Here is a 20,197-nt window from a genome sequence, read left to right as displayed (position 1 = left end):
TTCTAGCATCAAAAATGAATGCATAATAAAAAAGGACATTTGTCTGAAAAATAGTTCTCTGTGATAATAAACTTTGCACTCATCAAAATGAGGAATATACTATACATGCTATATTAATATTCATTGAATATTACTGCTATATAAAATGCCTTGTGATGGTGTGCTCTGTGAATGGCTCTGCATAAAATAAATATTGATTGATAGTGTTTGTTGATATTCATGCGTCTCACAATTGTTTCCTAAAGCTCTGTAAACAGTTTTCATAAATTAGCAAAAAAGTAAGTACTCCGCAATGTATAATTCTGAATAAAAACTGATTTAGATGTGAAGTTCTTAGTGTTGTAAATTGAGAAATAATGCACATGCATAAATTGTGGAAATACTCTCCAGTCGAAAAGGGCAAGTGAAGTTCATTTGAATTCTTTTACATTTTTTTTTTTATTCTCTGTCGTAAAAAGTACATGTTTCATATTCATTTTTGCATAAAGGTGTTTTAGCATTAATATAGTTTAAAATGTGATACTGTCTTTAAAGTTTACACAGGTGATCAGTTATATGGAATGGTGACATTTGCTTACCCACTGAATGTAAAATACAAGTTCTCCCTTTGTCTTTATAGATTTTTTTTGGCAGATATCATGGAATAAATTGTCATTGTTCAATAACTGAAATAAAATGTCCATCAAAACATTCATGTTCTGAACCTAGTAATACCAAATCAGTGTCCTTTAGTGTTGCTTCTATACCTGAAGGATGAAGCAGAAAGTAGGAACCAACCTTGAATGTGGTGCCAATTCATTACAGGGCACGCTCAGTGTGTCAGTCCCTCTAACTTGCACGTCTGTGAGATGTGTGAGGAAAACTGGACCCCAAGAGCAAAAATTAACAACAAAAGAAGACATTAAATACTTGCAGACAACACGTGGAGAATGTTCAAAGAAAAATGATAAGGATCAGAATATAATTCCAGTCTCCTGAAACTGTGAGGCATCACACTAAACACTGTGCCACAGTATCATTTATTTTAAAGGTGCTGGTGCATATTCAATGATTGTTTTAACAGATCTATATTTTTATATATAATGTGTCAGATTTCATGAAAAAAGCATGGGTGTCCATCCACCTATGTACTTGTACCTACCAACATCTCATACTGTTGTAAATGATAACAACACTGCAAAAGAATTCATCAATAGGGTAGATTGTTACATTTAATGGTCGTAGGCTTTAACAAGGATAGAAGTTATAAATACTGTAAATAACAAAAAGCAGTAAGCCATTTTACTACTGCAAAATAATTAAAACTCTATTTCGAGGTATATTCTGTAGGCCCAGTAGTGGATGTCCAAAAGTTTATTAGCCATGGAAAAGAAAAGTTGTTGGAAGCATTAAAAGGGTATAGAAAATTTTGCACTATTTAGAATATAAAAAACAGTGTAATATAATTTAGACTTAGATGGCAACAGTTTTACCTATTACTTGGGCCTTTCAGTCTGAAAGATAAACTTAGGCAATCAACCCATAAAGGCAAGTTCAAAATTAAATAAAAATTTTGTTTCCCCTGATTTATCATTATGAGATTCATTCTGTACAGGTTAGGCGTGTGCATTGTAACCACTGCTGCTTGGATGGACTGTGCTTCTCCTCTGGTGTACCTCTGCTTCATTCTGCCTTGACGTTTCATTCCTTAACACATATTATGTCCTACAGTTCTGAATGTGCCTCTGCACATCACTACCTTTATAGTTTTTTACGTCTTTGTATGTAGCCCACAAATCCTCTGTTCAACTCTGACTTGCCTGGTGACTGTGCCTCTTGTCACAACACAAATCACAAAAGTTCACGGTTAAAATTTGTTAGTCTATTAGTAGTTTGTTTGCTTTGTGCTGATTTAGGAGTTGATTAACTGCTTTTTTCAGTCTCTTGTTAGTACAGGTGAGATTCACACTGCAGACTTTCAAGTGAACCAAAACATAACAATAAATGTTTCATGGGTGTGCCGTGGACGTTTTTCTTTGCAAAAGCAATTTGTTTGTGAAAAAGTAGATGCATTTGTGTGCTGCCACATTTTTAATAATGATACACAACTCTATGAGCAGAACGACTATTATCTGATGACTAGAAGAGCACAAAGAATGCTAGAAGAAAGACAAGTTGCATGCTAGAAAATGGACAAGTTTTATCTAGGCAACTCTACAGAAGATGGCAAGCTTTGTAGAGAGCATACAGCAAATTTCATTTAGACAGTAGATGTATAAGAGTTTCTTCACTGCATGATTTTGCATATTTACTCTCCAGTAGCCTACTGTATAAAAGAAACCTCTATTTAGCTTATCTCACTTCTTAGGTTTTCTATCTTTGGGTATGTAAATATATGTTAATGTTAATTTTGTAATTTTTGATTAACATTTATTACGTATTATCAAAATTAATGTGCCTCCAGTGTCCACGTTGTGGCCAAGAACTAATTGCATTGAGAGGATAGATGCCCACCTGTGTGGATCACTCTTAAAGTGTAAACTTAGCGGGGTTTCATTTTGTTGAGTACTGCTGTCCACTTCCCGACACTTCTGTGTGTGGTTTGAACAATCTGTCCACAAGTGTATTTGCACCTTTTTTAAACGTAGTCAGCTTCTAAACAATCAAGAGAGATAGAGAGGTTCTGAGCCTTAATCGGGTGCTGGGCTTACTCTGATTGACTGGTAATTGAGCAAACTGTTTCATATGAATTGTGTTACATATTGTATGCATACATTATTTATATGGTGTGATTGCCCAATTCATTTCAGTAATGCTATAGTGTGACTACCACAGCATGCATAAATTTTACCCATAATGCACACCATTTCTTGTAATTAGATTGGTCCTGTGTTGGATCAGCTCCAGGGTTCACTTGGCACTAGGACCACGGTTTCTACATAGCTATCTAAAGAATAGTAATAACTTGACAATTACATTCAACTTTTATATGGACCATGTCTCACCATTCAAGTAATGCCTGTTGAACTGTATGGGTAATAAAGAATATGACAACCAGTGAGCTTAATTAGAAATACAAAGAGTGACAGCCAGCAAAACTATACAGTAATAGTTTTAAAGTATGATATCAGGCTCATTATTAAAGTGGGAAGATTTTTCTATGAAGCATAAAATGGAAGAATATGTTAACATTAATACTAGGCTGCCACAATGCTTAAGGAGGGGTGAATATCTCTTTTCCCCTATGACTGGTGTTTATTATACATTGTGCATTTAATGAAAACGTAGACAAACTTGGAATTGCCTTAATGAAAAGTAACTTATAAACAAATATGACAATCAATGGTCTGAGTATATTGCTAAGATGGAGAAATCACAATGAGCTGACTTATATAAATCTGATTGCACAGCCATGCTGAATGTGTACAAGCTTTAGTTTGTCACTAACAGGTTGATAAATTACTTGGAAGCACTAAACAGTACAATGTATTTACATGTATACTGTGTTGAAAAAGCACTTTAAAGCTCCTTAGCCTGAAGACAAGCTCATTATAGGTTGAATGTTTTTCTCAATAGCTGACATATAATGACTTAACCAAAGTGTATTGTACATTTGTAGGTATGAACTGCCATGAAAATGCTAACAGAAGCAGCGAATGTAATATCAAAGGGTAAGCAATTTGACTCTGGATGGTCTCTTCTCATTCTTTCAAATATGAAATTACCATGAGCAAAGCGAGTGAGGTGATTGATGGATTAATTCAAAATCAATACATTTTGGAGTCAACTGTCGTCTTGATGTAATTGACTGAATTACATTATTTATGGGCAATACAGCGCTCCAGGGATAACAATTCAGCTGCCAGCCTATGTTTATACATATTTTGCGTATGTCAGCATTGGTTTTCTCTGGGAATCTGGTTCTTTGTCCCTCTATTGTCCGTGTTTAATTTCCATGACTCTAGCTTTCTCATATGAACCTAGGACATCTGTGGTGCTTCTGTATATGATCTCCGTAACGGACTGGGACCCCTTTGAGACTTGTTTCCCGCCCTTAAAATGATCCACTGGGAAAGGCTCTGTCCTTGAACACAATGCATATTCAGAAAATGGATTGGTAGATTTTGTTTTTAATATTATAATCTATACTGTATATGTAAGTAACCATTCAAGGGGGCATAAAAACATCCATAGCAGTTACAGTAGGGATTCATTGCTGCTAATAATTAAGTAGATTGTTAGTGTTAAATCACAAAAAGGTTTCTGGTGGTATATTTTGAAATTTTAAATGAAACACAATCAAGAGCCAGTTCCAGATTTGTTTAAGAAGTAAATTTCAAAAACTTACCTTGATTTCAGTGTCAAAAGTTTGTATCACCAAAATAGCTTTTTTTCTTGCAAGCCTATTCTGTGATTGAGGTACCAGAATGATAATTTCAGTGTAAAGTCAAACCGATATTACCAACATAATACAAAATCCATGACTGCTGTGGCCCGCCATGACATATCTTGGGTATCCCAGGTGATATTTTGGTTGCCACTCATTAAAAGGCAGACCTTTTCTCTCATAATCACTGTGCTTCTGGTTGTGCTCTTAGAGAAATGCAATCATTAAATATAGACCACTGTTTCACTGCAGCAATGGATGACTGTTTGCAAATCAAATTAAGACAGTTTAACATGGACATTAAGGATTTACAGTCCATGCTCTGAAATCCCTGCTGTCAGCGGCACTCTTTTATTTTCTTGTTTACAACACAAACATCCTTCTGTCACCACAGATGCCTTCTAGTAAAAGAGCCTCTTATCTTATGGCAATCTTAAGCTAGTCATTTGACATTACAACAATTTGTAATCTCCTTCAATCCTAGAAAATGAGGAACAGACAAGAGGACGTGACATCCATGCTGGCCTTCTCTAATGCTTTTTTATATCTAGGTTATTGAATATTTACAACCTGAGATGTGATACATGAAATTTAATGGCACACCACTGCACTTAAAGCAGATCTCTTAAATGTTAATGTTAACATTTAGGGGTTCTGTTCTTTTTCACGCCTGTCACAGAATATTAAGCCAAATATAATGCTTCCTTGAAATAATTAGCATCTTACTGCTGTGAAATTATTTTTACTTTCTTTGATTATTGCAGGCTTGAGGCTCTTCCTGTTTTAATTGTTGGAAAAATGTAGATTTTAAACAGGTCACTTGAATCATTTTTTAAGTCAGGAAATTTTCAGACATGGTGTCCAAATGAGTGGCTTCATTTAAATTCCTTTTTAGTATTACAAGTGGTGTCATCTCATAATCAATTCCATTTTGTTTTATTCCTTTGTTGGAATGTGTTGTAGCTGGGGAATTTTAACTATTTGATTGGATCGTGTGATTTGCACAACATAACACTAAACTCTGAATTAAGGCATTGAATTGAATCATTTAGTGAATATCAATGTGAAAATTAAGTAACTGAGTGGTTAAATGCAGTTGTTGATTTTGTATTTTGCTGAAATTCATTTTATTTGCCAACATGCAGAGTATTAGCGTGTCTAATTTTTAAATAAGTACCCCCCCTATTTTTGCATTTTACTTTACTTTTAACCTCTGGTTGTTTTTTTGACTGAAAATAAAAAGTGAAACTATTTAGCTATATACAGCCCCATGTCATTAAAAACCCCAAAATGCAGCAGTTTTTTTATTTACATACTGTAAAAAAATAGCCCTGATAATCATATTAGATTAGGTTAGATTAGTTAAATCTTATTAATCCCATGGGGAAATTTTAATGCATACAGCAGCAGAAACTTAAAAAACAAGGATACAGACTCATGGGACAAATAATACAGCCAATCAATCAATCAATTAATAATAGCTAAGTAAATAAATCTATATTACATAGAAATTTCAAAATTAATTTAAAGAGTACATTGGGAGGAAACTCTGAATTGCCAGATAGCAATTGCCAGGGGTGTATTTTAGAACACAGTGATGGAGGGGATTGGAGAGGATGGAGGGGATTTTTCATGATGGTATCCAATTTTACCATCATCCTCTTTTCCACAAAAGTTTACAGTGTTTCCATGGTTCGCCATGAGATGGGGCAGGCTTTCTTAATAATTTTGTTCAGGCATTGTGCATCTTTTGAGCTTTGGTTTCTTCTCCCAAGGACACTTTGCGCAAAGAACAACTCACTGGCTACTACAGACTGATAGAACATTTCCTTTATATTGCTGCAAATTCAGTTTTCTCTGGCCCTTCTTGTACAGTGCCACTGTGTTGTTGTTTAAATGAACCCCCAGGTACTTGTCGCTCTCTGCTCTTCCACGTCCTCCAGCTGGTGACTGGTCTAAAAGGCTCCTTGGCATACCGGAAGTCCACCATCACCTTTTCTGTCTTGTTGATGTTGAGTTGCAGGTGGATCTCTCTGCACCATAAGACAAAACTCCTCCACAACCTTTCTGTACTCTAACTCATCTTCATTATTAGTTCAACCCACAATGGAGGACTCTTCTGAAAATTTCTGTAGGTTACAAGTGCTGGTATTGTACTGGAAGTCAGTTGTGTAGAGGGTAAATAAGAAGAGAGACAGGACAGTTCCCTGAGGTGATCCAGTATTATGCATCACCATTTCTGACACACATTCCCTCAGCCTCTCAAACTACTGTCTGGTGGTTGGGTAATCTGTGCTCCAGGAGACTATGGGGGCATCAAGATGCATAGCCTTCACCTTTTTCCCCAATCAATGAGCCAGAAAAGTGTTAAAGGCCCAGGAAAAATCAAAGAACATTATCCTGAGTGTGGTGCTGGCTTTGTACAAGTGGGAGTAGGCTCTGAGGAGCATGTAAATCGGAGCATCCTCCTCATCTATATATGCCTAGCCAAAACCAGCTGTTCCAGGACCAGCCTCTCAAAAGTCTTCATGATATATGAAGTAAGAGCAACTGGTCTGAAGTCCTTTGAATCACTGCAGTGCCCTTTGTATGGTACAGGGGCCACTCAGGATGTTTTCCTCAGCTGGAGAAGTGATTAAAAAAGTGACATGCAAACATTAAATATTGAACTAGCAATATTTTTTTTAAATCACTTTCTTTACAGCAGTTATAGAGCCAAAGTGCTAACCACTGTGCTACTCTTAAAACCAGAGTAGCCATAGAAAATCCCTGCATTGGGATTTGATCCTAAAACTGTTGACCTGTTATGCCATCCAGTTAATTTGTTGTCCAAATTTCATTTCAAGCAATAGTATACGAAAGAATAGGCCAAAATTCCTCCACAACACTGTGAGGCATTAATCAATAATTACAAAAAACAACTATTTGGAGTTATTGCTGCTGAAAGTGAATTAATCAGTCAGTCATTCAATTCCATTAAGTTCAGTTCAATTCATGTTATTCTTATAAAGTGCTCTTCACAGAAGGCTGAATGTTTACACACATTCACAAATTCAGAACAGTGACAGATAAGTTCAACAGGGGCCTGTGTCTTGAGATAACAGTGTAAGCATTTAGTATGCTTTTTAAGTCAAGGGAGCCAAAACCATTTACAGCTTTAGTGGTTAGAATTATAATTTTGAAATCAGCTCTAAAACGAATGGGAAGCTATAACAACAAGAGTTATGTGATCATATGTAGTTTTGATAATGATCAATTGAATGGTATTAAAAATGAACTACAGGCTATAAACAGAGTGGTTTGATCAGTCTGTCAGTAAAGCAGTGAAGTACTGAAATAAATGCAAGAATTAACATTTCAGTATCCTTAAATTTTATCTAGAAAAACATGTCTTGCAGTAATGTGATTATTAAAAGATAGGTCGGTGTCACAGATAGTACATAAATTCCCAGTAACTTCAGCAAAACTGATATTTATGCACTCTGACCCAGATAGGTCATCTACTGTAGTTATCCATCCATTTTCCAACCCACTGAATCCGAACACAGGGTCACAGGGCGCAAGGCAGGAACCAATCCCGTGTAGGGCGCCAACCCACCGCAGTACTGTAGTTATTGTGTTTAAAAATGGAAATGAAGATGATTCAGACCATATCTTACCTGCAGATTTAGAATATACTGTATGGTATACCTGCGGTGGGTTGGCACCCTGCCCGGGATTGTTTCCTGCCTTGTGCCCTGTGTTGGCTGGGATTGGCTCCAGCAGACCCCCGTGACCCTGTGTTCGGATTCAGCGGGTTGGAAAATGGATGGATGGATGGATGTATGGTATACACAGCAGCAAAGGAGAGAAAATGCACTTTAGGAGACTTTTTTAAGCAAAAATACCTTTTTCTTTTTTTAAAAAAAAAGGGAATAGTCCAATGCGTAAACATTACATGTTCCTGTACGATTTCATGCAAAATAATCAATGTCATCATGAGAAGCAAACGTCATATTTTGGCTCCTGGAAATAGAAAGAGATAGTCTATCCATGGATCAAAAGGACAGACACATCCTTTTTGATAAGTGGAACACACTCTCTGAGCCAGGAGAATGGGAAGAGAATAATGACATTTAATATTCTCATTTAAGATCATGAAATACACTTCATAGAGCAGCGACGTCTGCTGCATGGATGTCTCCCAGTGATTCATCCCCTGGGACATCTACAATTTCTAACTCCTTTTGAATCAACCGTCAGGATTTTCCAGTGGTGCTGTGTGATGCATGTTATCCACTGCTCTACTGCAATCCTCCCAGAAGCTTTAAGACTCATCTATGGTGATAAAACTGGAGCTATTAAAATAATTTAAAAACAAACGATATGTCTTGTGACTGTATGTTGGACATGAGAGAGATCTGATCACTCTTTCTCCACTTAATTGACAATGCAGCTCTCTTGTTTCATGCTGTTTGGCATGTTGTGATGAGAAGTACAGTGATTCAAACTTAGCAGCAGATTTTGCTGGCCAGTTTCATTGTGTTTCACAGATGTGGCAGGGCAAGAAACTCACCAGTCTTATGCTGGTCCAGTTTCACAGGTAGAAAGCTACACTGTTTTTGACATCAACTTTTCCATAAACCAAAAGGTGCCATTAAATATAAAAATCAATTCAAGAAGGAATTCAAAACATCTAACTAACAACTCCTGAAATTCCTTTTTTTTCTTACGCATTATTGTATATATTGCTCATTCAAAATTTTCATTTTTCGAAGAAGTTAATCAAAGACACACTAATAAAACATCTTTAAGTATAAAATGATAAATGCAGATGAATGTTATCAAAAAACAAATGAAAATCAATATTCAGCTGAACTTTCTAAAGCCAGACCAGTTACTGTTGCATTACTGAGCCCTGAGTGACAAAAATATGTAGAGGACTGTCCGTCACCATGTCTGTGTTATGGTATGTTTATTTAGCTTTTGTGTTCTGATTTAAATATAATTTTGTTAATTGCATTCTGTCTTTGTGTTTTGGTCACTTTATGATTTTATTGTTATTGTATTTCTATGTAGTATGCCCTATCTCCTCCTCCAAGTATTGTGATTAACAGCTCACAAGATGGCAAAGGGACTCACAGGTCAAAAAATATACGAAAGGCTCAGGCAAGGGTTCTTGTGCATCTTGTTTAGACTCCTTACTAAAATTTTGCGTATGCTCAAAAGGCAAAAACAGCATGTACATAAAACCATGTGTGTGCTGTATACCATTTCAATTTCTTTAGTAAATCTGAAATCAACTTAAAACTATGTGCGTGTACATGCGCTTTTAGCCACTCCCTGTCACCACCTCTCAGTAACTATACATGGTGTGAAAATGCCTTTTTTGAATATCTAATCTAATCACCATATAAATTTACCCATGTTTCTGAGTGGCCTCTTTACTACTAACTATGGAAGAACAGAGGAAAAAAAGGCAGAAAATGAAACTGAAGTAGATTCACAAAAACATTTTTTTGCTGGATTCTCCATGGGAGTCACAAATAAAAGAAAAAAAAAGAAGAATGGGAACAGCAGAGTGGATTTCTGACAGTGCATAACACAAATTGATCAGGCTGTATGCAAAGAAATACAAGGTACTAAGAATATTCTTATTGAACTTGTAAAAAAATAAAATCATTTTTCCAAGTAAATTTCAGTGTTGGAATACTAGTATTTTCACATTCATTCATACATACAACATCCAAATGTCTTTGAATTGCCATTGCGTTGATGTCCCAAGTGTAATAACTGTATAAGTTTAATATGTCACTGTGCTCTGTGCAAATATATTTTATAAATATGCCTTTTTCTACTCACATGCACAGTTGACATAGAGCCAGATTTAGCGCACAGGAGTTCACCATACAAGAACTGCTAGGCAAGCATCTTAAGACAAGACAAGTTAGGGACAACTGCGAAATGGGCAGTCAGACTGATGACCATTGTATACTATTTATGTGTGTCAAACTCAGCATGAAATTGTATATGTTTGCCTTGTTTGGAATGGCATGATTCACCTAAATGGGGACCTGCACATGGAGGAAGAGTATAAAGCCTTGGAACATTGCCCAGCACACCTTTGAAGCCAATGGACAGATAGGAGTTAACATCATCTGATCCTGAAAATCCTTCCAAAGCAGCGACGAAAATGGCAGACTCTACACATTGGGCCCCCACTCCCAAACTGGGTTCTTGCTATTGGCTTCCTTCGTCTGTTATGCAGCGTAAGCCGTCATTAAAGAAAGCTAAGTTATTTCTCCTATGTGATTTCTTACTGCCGTATCACTAAGGGAGGGGTATTGCCTTTTAATATCATATCTATATAGATTCAGGTTATATAATGTGCCACAATTACAAAAGAACTCATTCCAACAAGCTCCCTGCTGGATATACCAAGACCATCCATGTTTCTGTGCTATGATGCTCAGTACTGCACAAGCCATCACAATGCAATCAAACATTTTGGAGTTGCACAGCAATGTGCCACCTGACAATCCAAAAGCCGTCATCTTTGTTATAACAAACCAATTGTCCATTCTATCACCAATTATGTGCTAGGAGTGTCTTTCATTATATCTCTTCTTTTGTGGTGTACTTACTATAACCTGAAAGAAAGATTATACAAGTTGTCTGCAATGTACTAACCTACTAATGAATATTCTGCGAGGCATAACAACGTGTATCTAGGTAGCATTTTAATTATACCATCCCAAATGACACGACATGGTTCAGGTTGACTGCAAGATTCCTGACCGGACAGCCAGTTCACTCTGAAAAGCAGCTGTCTTCAAATAAAATTGTGTGACTTTTACACGATGCTGTCTGTAATATAGGCTCAAATTTAGCACAAAAGGACTGTTCTAGGAAGACTAAATCAGAAGACTAAGCCAGTCATTATCATGAGGCAAAAAAGTGTTGTGATCCCTGAAAACTTACTTTAGCCTGTCATTGGTTACATATTCCAAAAGAGCTAACACTGCCATTGCTAGTTATGTTGTACAAGACACAGCACAACTATTTCATATATAAAAGAAATAGGCTACATACTAAAAGCAACTGACATTAAGAGAATTTAGGCGTTATTACCAACACAAAAGATATCTGTATGGTGAGAACACGTCAATTACCAGTGATCTAACTAGTTCAAGAACATCTGAATGTGACTTACACATCATTGAAATGTGCAATGAAATAAGATTTTCTGCTTACTTCATTGTCTGCCACCTAGGGTTGCTAAAATGCCAAAAAAGTTTGCATTTGACATACAGACTTACCTTTAAGCCAATTTTCTCATCAAGTTGATGTTTTATAAATCCTGACTTTTGCATACGAAATGGCTTTTGCATGTGTCTAAGTGGAAGCAGATTTTATACATTCGGCCCCAGGACCCCAATAGTCTTCTCCACAATAGCCGTCACCCCAAGCAACCAGACTCCAAACTCAAGAAGCATGCTGTCTGGGCTGTACAGGCCCAAAATGGGGCACTGACTCTAAAAGTGCATAAATACTTTTAAATATTCAGAATACAAATGTCCTTCAAGGAAGAGAAAAACCTTCAAATATCTGGCTTAAAGAGAATTGAAAATGAAGAATCTTTAAGAATGAAACTTCACAAAAATCAAAAAAGAGAATACAAATGGAAAAAGGCAAAATAAAGATGAAAAGCATTTACCAAAAAAGGCAATTCAGGGCAAACAAGTGCAAATATGTAAACTAACAGCAAAATCCAATAAACAGTAGCAAAAAATTCTGTATATCAGAATATCCAATACAGTACTCGCAAAAAGGTCTTTACTCCATAAACTTCAATGAAGCTTTGAGCGACTCATTTCCTCTACCTGAATATAAAGGTGGAGGACGGTTGCTAAGTGGTGATGTCAGGGCCAACCCGTCTCCTGAGACTGTATATCAAGGCAACAAGGGCACATAATTAAGCATATTAAAGAAGAGAGGAGTGGTTGGGAGCATGCGCTGACAGTGCATTGCTGCACCCACCACACATTGAACCACATGGATATTCAAACACTAAACAAAACAATATTCATCACATAGTGATATAAATAATACCATAATGTACAAACTAATATCTAATAAAAGGGATAAAACCCACCTTATTTTGCAGTTAGTGTTCTAGCCATAGCAATACTTAAGCTTCAGCAAAATGATAGTCATTGTGGTTTTGTTTTCCATTTTCTTTGTACATTTTGGAATTTTCTGACCACCTGCACTTTCTTAAAGGTACTGTCTCTGGTTGGTGTTTATTGGATTTGGTTGCTTTTAGGTTTGCTTGTGATGCCATGGTGCCCACAGCCTACTATCTTCCTGTTCCTCCGGTCATTGGTAGTCATAGACCATATTAATCAAAGGCAAGTGAAGCAGACATGTAAGACTTTCCAATCTGGTTCATGACAATTTATAACAAAAGAGAATTAAAAATGTAAAAATTGCAAAAGGCAGTGCAGTCAATAAATAAATAAGTCAATAAATATCTCTCTATTATAATGAAAAAAATCCTGGGACGAGACAAGACTTTTTAACCTGGGTTGAGACGTGACTTTTTCAGAGAGATACTTTCACGTCCCACGAGACAAGACTTTGTGGCAAGAGATTTAACCACGCCCGGGGCTGGAAATAAAAGACAAAGAGTAGATGACTAAGTAGAAAGTATTAAAGAATTCAAAAACGTTGGCGCAATACACATGCAGTGCAGGTTAGAAATAATGAAAGTACTAAAATTCAAAAGTATCATAAAAATGATAGTAAAGATCGCATTAGCGCAAACAAACGGAAATTATTACTCGGTAAAAAATGAAACAGCGGAAATAGACCAAATATATTTTTCTGATTTAAACGTTAATTTGGAGTCTTGTAGATCGTCTAATTCGTTGCCATCAGGGAAAAGTAGTGTTTCCTCCTAATGAAGAGGCGTATCAGCGAGAATGAAAAGATTTGTTGTTTAGTGAAAACAGGGGTGAAGCCCCCTAGTTTTAAATAAATACATCCCTTAAAATCTGTGCCATAAAACTAATAGGGTGTGTTAGTGTGTTTAAAATCATCCGGATAACTATTTTAAAATCCCAAACTTCGGAGATTTAAAAACTGTTATGTTTCTTTCTCTTCCTCACCTGGTCCCTGTCAGGATAATGGGAGACCTCAAGGTCGCATCCCTGATCCAACAAAAGGATCTGAGCTATGGCAGGCCTGCAAGCTCCCATAGCACTGTGTTCATCTTTGAATGTTGCAGTATCTGGCTCTTTCCCAAACGCAAGCGGAACTTACCACATGAAACGGCACAGCTCCAAGAGCATGTTGCCCAACTAGCGGATGCCACTGCTCTTGAGCCTCCCTCAACTAATTAGCTCCAGTGGTCTGTCCTCCTCTTACCTGTTCTACTGCTCAACACAGGCATAAGCTAAAAGGTTGTGTGAAAACGTTAAATAATGAAGCAATTTAAAACACACCCTCATCTTACCATATTTTTGTTACTACTTTATTGTTTTTATTCTAATTTTGAATTATTTTGAATAAATCTTTCAATATAAAGAACTAGCTTTGTTTCGTTTCACACTTTCCCTCTTCTCCATTTTTTTGATCATTTTTGTACTTATATCATTTAAAAGCTTTAGCACTATTGTTGTGCCTCTGCAGGACAGAAATTTTATGTTTTGCATTTGGGGCTAGGTGGCCTGGGTTGTCTAAATTTGGGTTGCACAGAGTCGCAACAAGCTAATTAAAAGGGCAGAGTCAATTATGGGACACACTCTGGACTCTGGAACCCCTGGAGGTAGTAGCAAAGGGGAGGATTAAAACAAACCTGAGTGCATTATGAACAATGCTGAACATCCTCTCGCTGGCACACTAACACTGAGTACTTTCAGATAACAAATTATTCATAAGTGTGTCAAGAAACACTACTGGTGCAATTTATGCCAATGCCTCACTGTGACAGCCAAGTCAGACATTTTTCTTTTGTTTTTTTTTTAATGTCTTTCTTTTTAGTCATTCTGATGTGTGTTCAGACCATAGTGTGTATTTATCTATTTATTTTATCTATTTATTTATTTTTTTTATTAAAAAAGCTTTTGTTAAAAGCCAAATATCCTCCTGGGGACAAATAAACTTCTGTCTAATCTAATTTAATGTAGTGGGCCTGCACCAGAAATTAGGGCAGGTCTGGCATTTTGTGTGGTTCTTTTTGAGGCCTGTACCCCTTGCTGTGTATTAATGTGGAATTTTTATAACACCACCATGGAATGATAAGAGCTCATGACCTCTGATGTCATCAAGTCAACAGAACATAGGTCAGCACTAATCACTTCTCTGTTATTTAAGATTATGGATAGAAACGTAACTTGTTGGTGTGTGCTTTGCTTTGTTTTTTACTTGAAAAATAGACCCCTGAGCTTTGTTTTTCTGACAACAATTTTTGTTAAATGTTTGTGCTTTGGTAAAAGATATGACTGATTTTAAGTATAGACTTTAGCTTGTCATAATGGCTTTGTCTGTTATCATGGTCCATTTATAAACGTTCTTTTGCCTTTTCCATCAACTTGGTAATAGAATGCTGTTGTGAGTTGTATCAATGTCTGCATTTAAAAGAAGTTTAAAAGCATAATATCTGTACAATTTCCTCATTTGTATGATACTGAACAGCACAAGTTAAGGCTGTGCTAAGAGTAAAGAGATGGAAGTGAATCTTTCTTAAATATGTTGTATTTTTCAAGGTGACATTTATTTTTACAATGCCTTAAGGAAAAAGTTATGTTAGAAATTGGTCTATGATTATTGAGTGCAATCATCTATAAGTATACATTCTTTAATAAAGGTTTGACAATAATATTTAGCCCATTGCGAATAATACTTTTCAAGATGTATGAATTAATAATATTAAGAATGGATGCAGCAAGTGCAGTAATTGAATTTTTCACAAATTTAATGAAGACCAAGTGTCAAGGGACCCGTTATTGATTTCATTTGTGAAATTAGAAAAATTTCCTGCTCTGATATTACAGTAAATTAAAATTACTAAGGCACTGTATATAGTTTGACCCAGCAAGGTGAAGAGGTTTCTGTCTGTTGCCAGCATTATTGTTTTCTTTTGTCACGTGGGCTTCTGTATCTTATAATCTAATGAAACTGAAAATTACCTTGTTTCATATAGTGACTAAAATTAGGAAATAGCAGTGCATTTTGGATAGAGTTATTTGTAATATTTTAGTGTTTTCATAACTGCCTCTGAATATTAGGACAAGGGGATTAAAAAAAAATCAATGTTGTGTCACGACTGGAGCATTGAACTTTAAAACCTAAGCTTGCTGGTTCAAACTCTGCCACACTGTTTGATTCTGGGCAAGTCACTAAACCACCAGTCTGTGCTCAGACTGCAAATATATATGAGTAAGCACTTATAATCAATCCATATTCTGTAAGTTGCCTTGTACTTCTTCAAAATATATTAATAATAAATACAATAAAATCTTTCTTTTTAAATTAAGTGGCTTTAGATTTTAACTTATAAAATATGCTTAGTCATTATGCTGCAAAATGATCGAACAATCAGAAGGTATATATAAAATAAAAGAGCAGCCCATAATAAAAGGAGCCATTTAGATAGTTGTAAAGCATAAAGAAATCAAGAACAGAATATGTGAAAAAAATTAATAGAGGCTGTGCTTTTAACTTTCATGCCTTAGGCAACACACACCACTGACACCAGGGTGACATTGGAGAAATGTGAAATAAATAGGACAAAGTTTTAGATGTTTTTGTCTCTTTATAGTTTAGCCTAGGCATTGGAAAATGAGGATGCAGTTTTATGGCACAATATATTTCTGCTTTTGTGTTGTACACATAATACAGTATATGTAAAAGAAAATACAAAAGACCTGATATGATATATGATATGAAAGTAGTTTAAAATTAATCTGACTTAAACTATACCACCGAATCGGTTTTAAGGTTCTGCTGTTAGATTCACAAGTGCAAATAATTTACATTGTGTCTTTGAGTAACCTATAAGCAACAAAGTTATTCAAGAAGAATTTATTTAAACATTTTCAATAATGAATTTTCCTAAGTGACTTAGAACATTTGTAATCTCTTATAATTTGTCATCTCCCTTGCACGAGAAATATTTTTGCTTCCTTTGTGAATTGAGATATTTAAAAACCTGTAGAGGTTTGGTTAAGTTGGAGACAACTTTTGTAATTGGGTTTTCCAAGAAGAAATGTAACTAATGACATTTAAGAGTTACTCTTCGAAACTGATAAGATATCAGATCTACATTTAAAAGGCAGAACTACACAACCAGTTTCTGAAGCCTCCTCATTATCTGTTTCTAGTCCTCCATTGCTGGATGTTTCCATACCAAGCCAATAGGCTGCCTCTCCCAGTTCCTCTGTACCACAGTTGAAGAAGTTGAGGGCATCATCCAGAGGATGAGGCCTTCAACGTGTTCATTAGACCCTTTTTCTACTCCTCTGGTAAAAGCTAATGTATCGGATTTAAGCCCTCTTATTGCTGATATCATTAATCACTCTCTCCAGAGCGGCTTAGTCCCATTGGCCTTGAAAACCGCAAAAATTGATCTCATTTAAAAAACCCTCTTTGGATCCTGAAGTGATAGCAAACTATCGTCCAATTTCCAACCTTCCATTTTTGTCTAAGGTTTTGGAAAAGGTTGTTTTGGTCCAGTTTCAGGATCACCTCAAAAAAATAGATCTGTTTGAAAAATTTCATTCTGGTTTCCAATCTTCTCACAGTACAGAGACAGCCCTGGTCAGAGTCACCAATGGCCTCCTGATAGCTGCTGACCAGGGCTCTCCATCACTCCTTATCCTCCTGGACCTCACAGCTGCATTTGATATGGTGCATCATAATATTCTCCTCCATCGTCTCCATTATATACTGTAATTGGACTTTCTGGCACTGCTCTGGAGTGGTTTGAGTCCTACCTCACAGACAGGGCTGAGTATGTGGCCCTAGGGGACACTAAATCTCGTACCCATACTGTCACCTGTGGGGCCCCATAAGGATCAGTCCTTGGGCCGACCCTTTTCAACATCTATATGCTACCCCTGGGTCACATCATCAGCAGGCATGGAATTTCATTCCACTGTTATGCCGATGATACGCAGCTCTGAGACTGGATTCAACTTCTGTTACACCTCCATTAACTTTTTCCTCCTGCTTGGATGAGATTGAGGCCTGCATGTCCAAGAACTTCCTCAAGCTGAACAGCACCAGAACTGAAGCTCTTTTAATTGGTACCCCCCATCAACTTCATTCCTCCGTAAATTGTATTTCCTTTTCTGACCATAACCATTACCCTCTCCCCTTCAGTTACAAATTTGGTTGTCAAGTTAGACTCCCATCTGTCATTTGATACACATGTCCATCACCTTTGTAAAATTGCATTCCTTCATCTCCGAAATATAGCCAAACTCTGTCCCTGCCTCTCCCTCTGTGATGCCTTTGTCTCCTCCAGGCTGGATTGTTGTAGTGCACTCCTCATCAGGATACCCAGCAAGAACCTTCAAGAGCTACAACAAATTCAAAGTAGTGCTACAAGGATCCTGATGAGTGTGTGGAAATATGAACACATTTCACCAATCCTTCGGTCACTTCTTTGGCTCCCTATTCATCTCCGTATTGAATACAAACTTTGTCTGCTTACTCACCAGTGTATCCATGGAAATGATCCATAATATCTTAAGGAACTCCTTATATTACAATCCACTACAAGAAACCTCCGTTTTGCAAATACCTACTGCCTTCGCCCCCCTGTGGCCAAACTTCATACAATGGGTGACCGAGCCTTTGCAGCCGCTGCTCCATGGCTCTACGGCTCTGGAATGCCCTGCCAGAGAGACTGAGAACACAGCAATTTGTGGACTGTTTTAAAAAACAGCTAAAGACTTTTCTATTTAGGAAAGCATATTAACAAGAATGCTACTAATTATTATTGTTTTATCTCTGTTTTTAACTTGTTTTGCCTTTGTTTAAACTTTTTGTGTAGCACTTTGAGATTTACTACAAATATAAAGTGCCCTATAAATAAAACGCATTATTATTATTATTATTATTATTATTATTACTTATACAAAGAGAGAGACTGTAATCAACTCAGTAGCATTCAGTATAAGGCAGAAGCCATCCCTAGATGAGAAACCAGTATATTGCTGGGGACGTACACACCAGCACTGGCTCATCTGGAGCAAGTTAAACTAACATGTACACATCTGGGATCAAGCAGGAGTACCCTAAAAAAGCCACATAGGCGTGGGAAGTGTATAATCTAACAAAGAAAGGAAAGGCACTGGTTCAGACCCATGTTCCTGGAGCTTTGATGAAGAAGGACTATGTGTTGGCAGTGCTTTTGTTTGCTAAATAATATTTAATACCATCAGATATAATTCATGAATATTTTTTTTTTTTAGAAAACCTCAGTTTATATTATTTTCAAAAATACTCATTCACAGTCTGTTGCACCGTGGGAAAAGGTACACCAACTCCACAGTATAAAGTTTCCAAGAGTCTTGTTTGTTTAATCTGACTTATAGAAGGCCAAAACGTCATCCTGGTGAACCCGTAGGGCATAAATACGCTTGAGTGGGTTGGCTGTCCATTATCATGTTAGGAGTCCCATTGGCTTGTTTAATATAGAAACCTTTATCTTGACCCCTCATTCCTTCTAAAACATAATGAACATTCATTATAAATCACATGATTTTTATTCTTAGGGGATAATACTGTAGATCATCCAGAACTAAAACTCATATCAGTTTTCTGAATAGTTTATAATTTCCAAATATTATGGAGATCTTTAAAGTGGTTCTGTGTAAGATATTTCTATTAATTATTAAACACTGACACCTGTTGCAAAATGTTTCTGTTAAAAAAAGGTATTTGTTTCTGCAGCAATGCCAACATTCCTTTCTCTGGATCTTTGTAGCTCCATTCCTGTCTGTAAAAAATATTGTTCATAGTCTTATCCATACTGGAAAATCACCATACCTTTTAAAAAGACTGCATGTAAACATCTACTTAATAATGTATCAGTGCACCCTGCCAAATATCTAATTACTGACCAATTTCTTATTCACCATTTCTATCTATTGATTTAGAAAACATGAGAATCATGCTGCTGACCACAACATATTTTAGATTAGATCTTATTTGACTTTCAGATGCCACTAAATTCTATGAAAATGCTGTTGGGTTTGTTTTCCACACTACAATAATGAATTGTTTCTCTCTAAGGCTTGCTTTTAGTCCGTTTCGTGTTCACCATTTTCTTGCTTTCATTACAGCTATGTCAATTACAAGCTGAGGTCCATTGTTATGCTGATGACACAGAGAGAAGTCTGTCATTTTAATCTGATATTGAATCTGTGTTTTACCACCTTTTGGAGTGGCAGAAATTATTCAGAAACAAAAAAAAATCTTTGTATCTGCTGTTCGACTCCTTCCCTTCTTTTAAATTGTATGGTATGTGTGCACTGTAGTTAAAACAATTCTTTTTCACCTTTCCACATAGCCTGTTTACATCAATTTCAGCCTCCTGCTGTTGTCGACAGACTGATCCAAGCCTTTGTTTTTTCACGGTTGGACAGTAATAATACTCTGCTCTACAAACTACCAAATACTGCTCCCATCAGGCTGCAGGACAGACACAACTCAGCTCTACAGTTTGCAACTGCTGTACATGCCTGTCTGGTGGGCAAGTATGCCTTTGTCCTTTACTGACTTTAAAACTGCATTTTAATTATTTGAAATAATTGATGACTTTGCATGGATTTATTTTAA

At 36.5% G+C, this 20,197-nt stretch overlaps 1 protein-coding gene across 3 annotated transcripts in view; it reads left to right on the top strand.

Annotated features, from left to right (window-relative positions):
* grm8a (glutamate receptor, metabotropic 8a) overlaps positions 1-20,197 on the top strand; it is a 1,035,294-nt gene that overhangs the window by 372,445 nt on the left and 642,652 nt on the right. The gene's annotated exons all lie outside the window — the stretch shown is intronic.

Source organism: Erpetoichthys calabaricus, chromosome 1 (assembly GCF_900747795.2).
Source record: "Erpetoichthys calabaricus chromosome 1, fErpCal1.3, whole genome shotgun sequence".
NCBI classification, from domain to species: domain Eukaryota; kingdom Metazoa; phylum Chordata; class Cladistia; order Polypteriformes; family Polypteridae; genus Erpetoichthys; species Erpetoichthys calabaricus.
The sequence above is the reverse complement of the archived record's forward strand: the minus strand, read 5'-3'. Positions and strand labels throughout refer to the sequence as shown.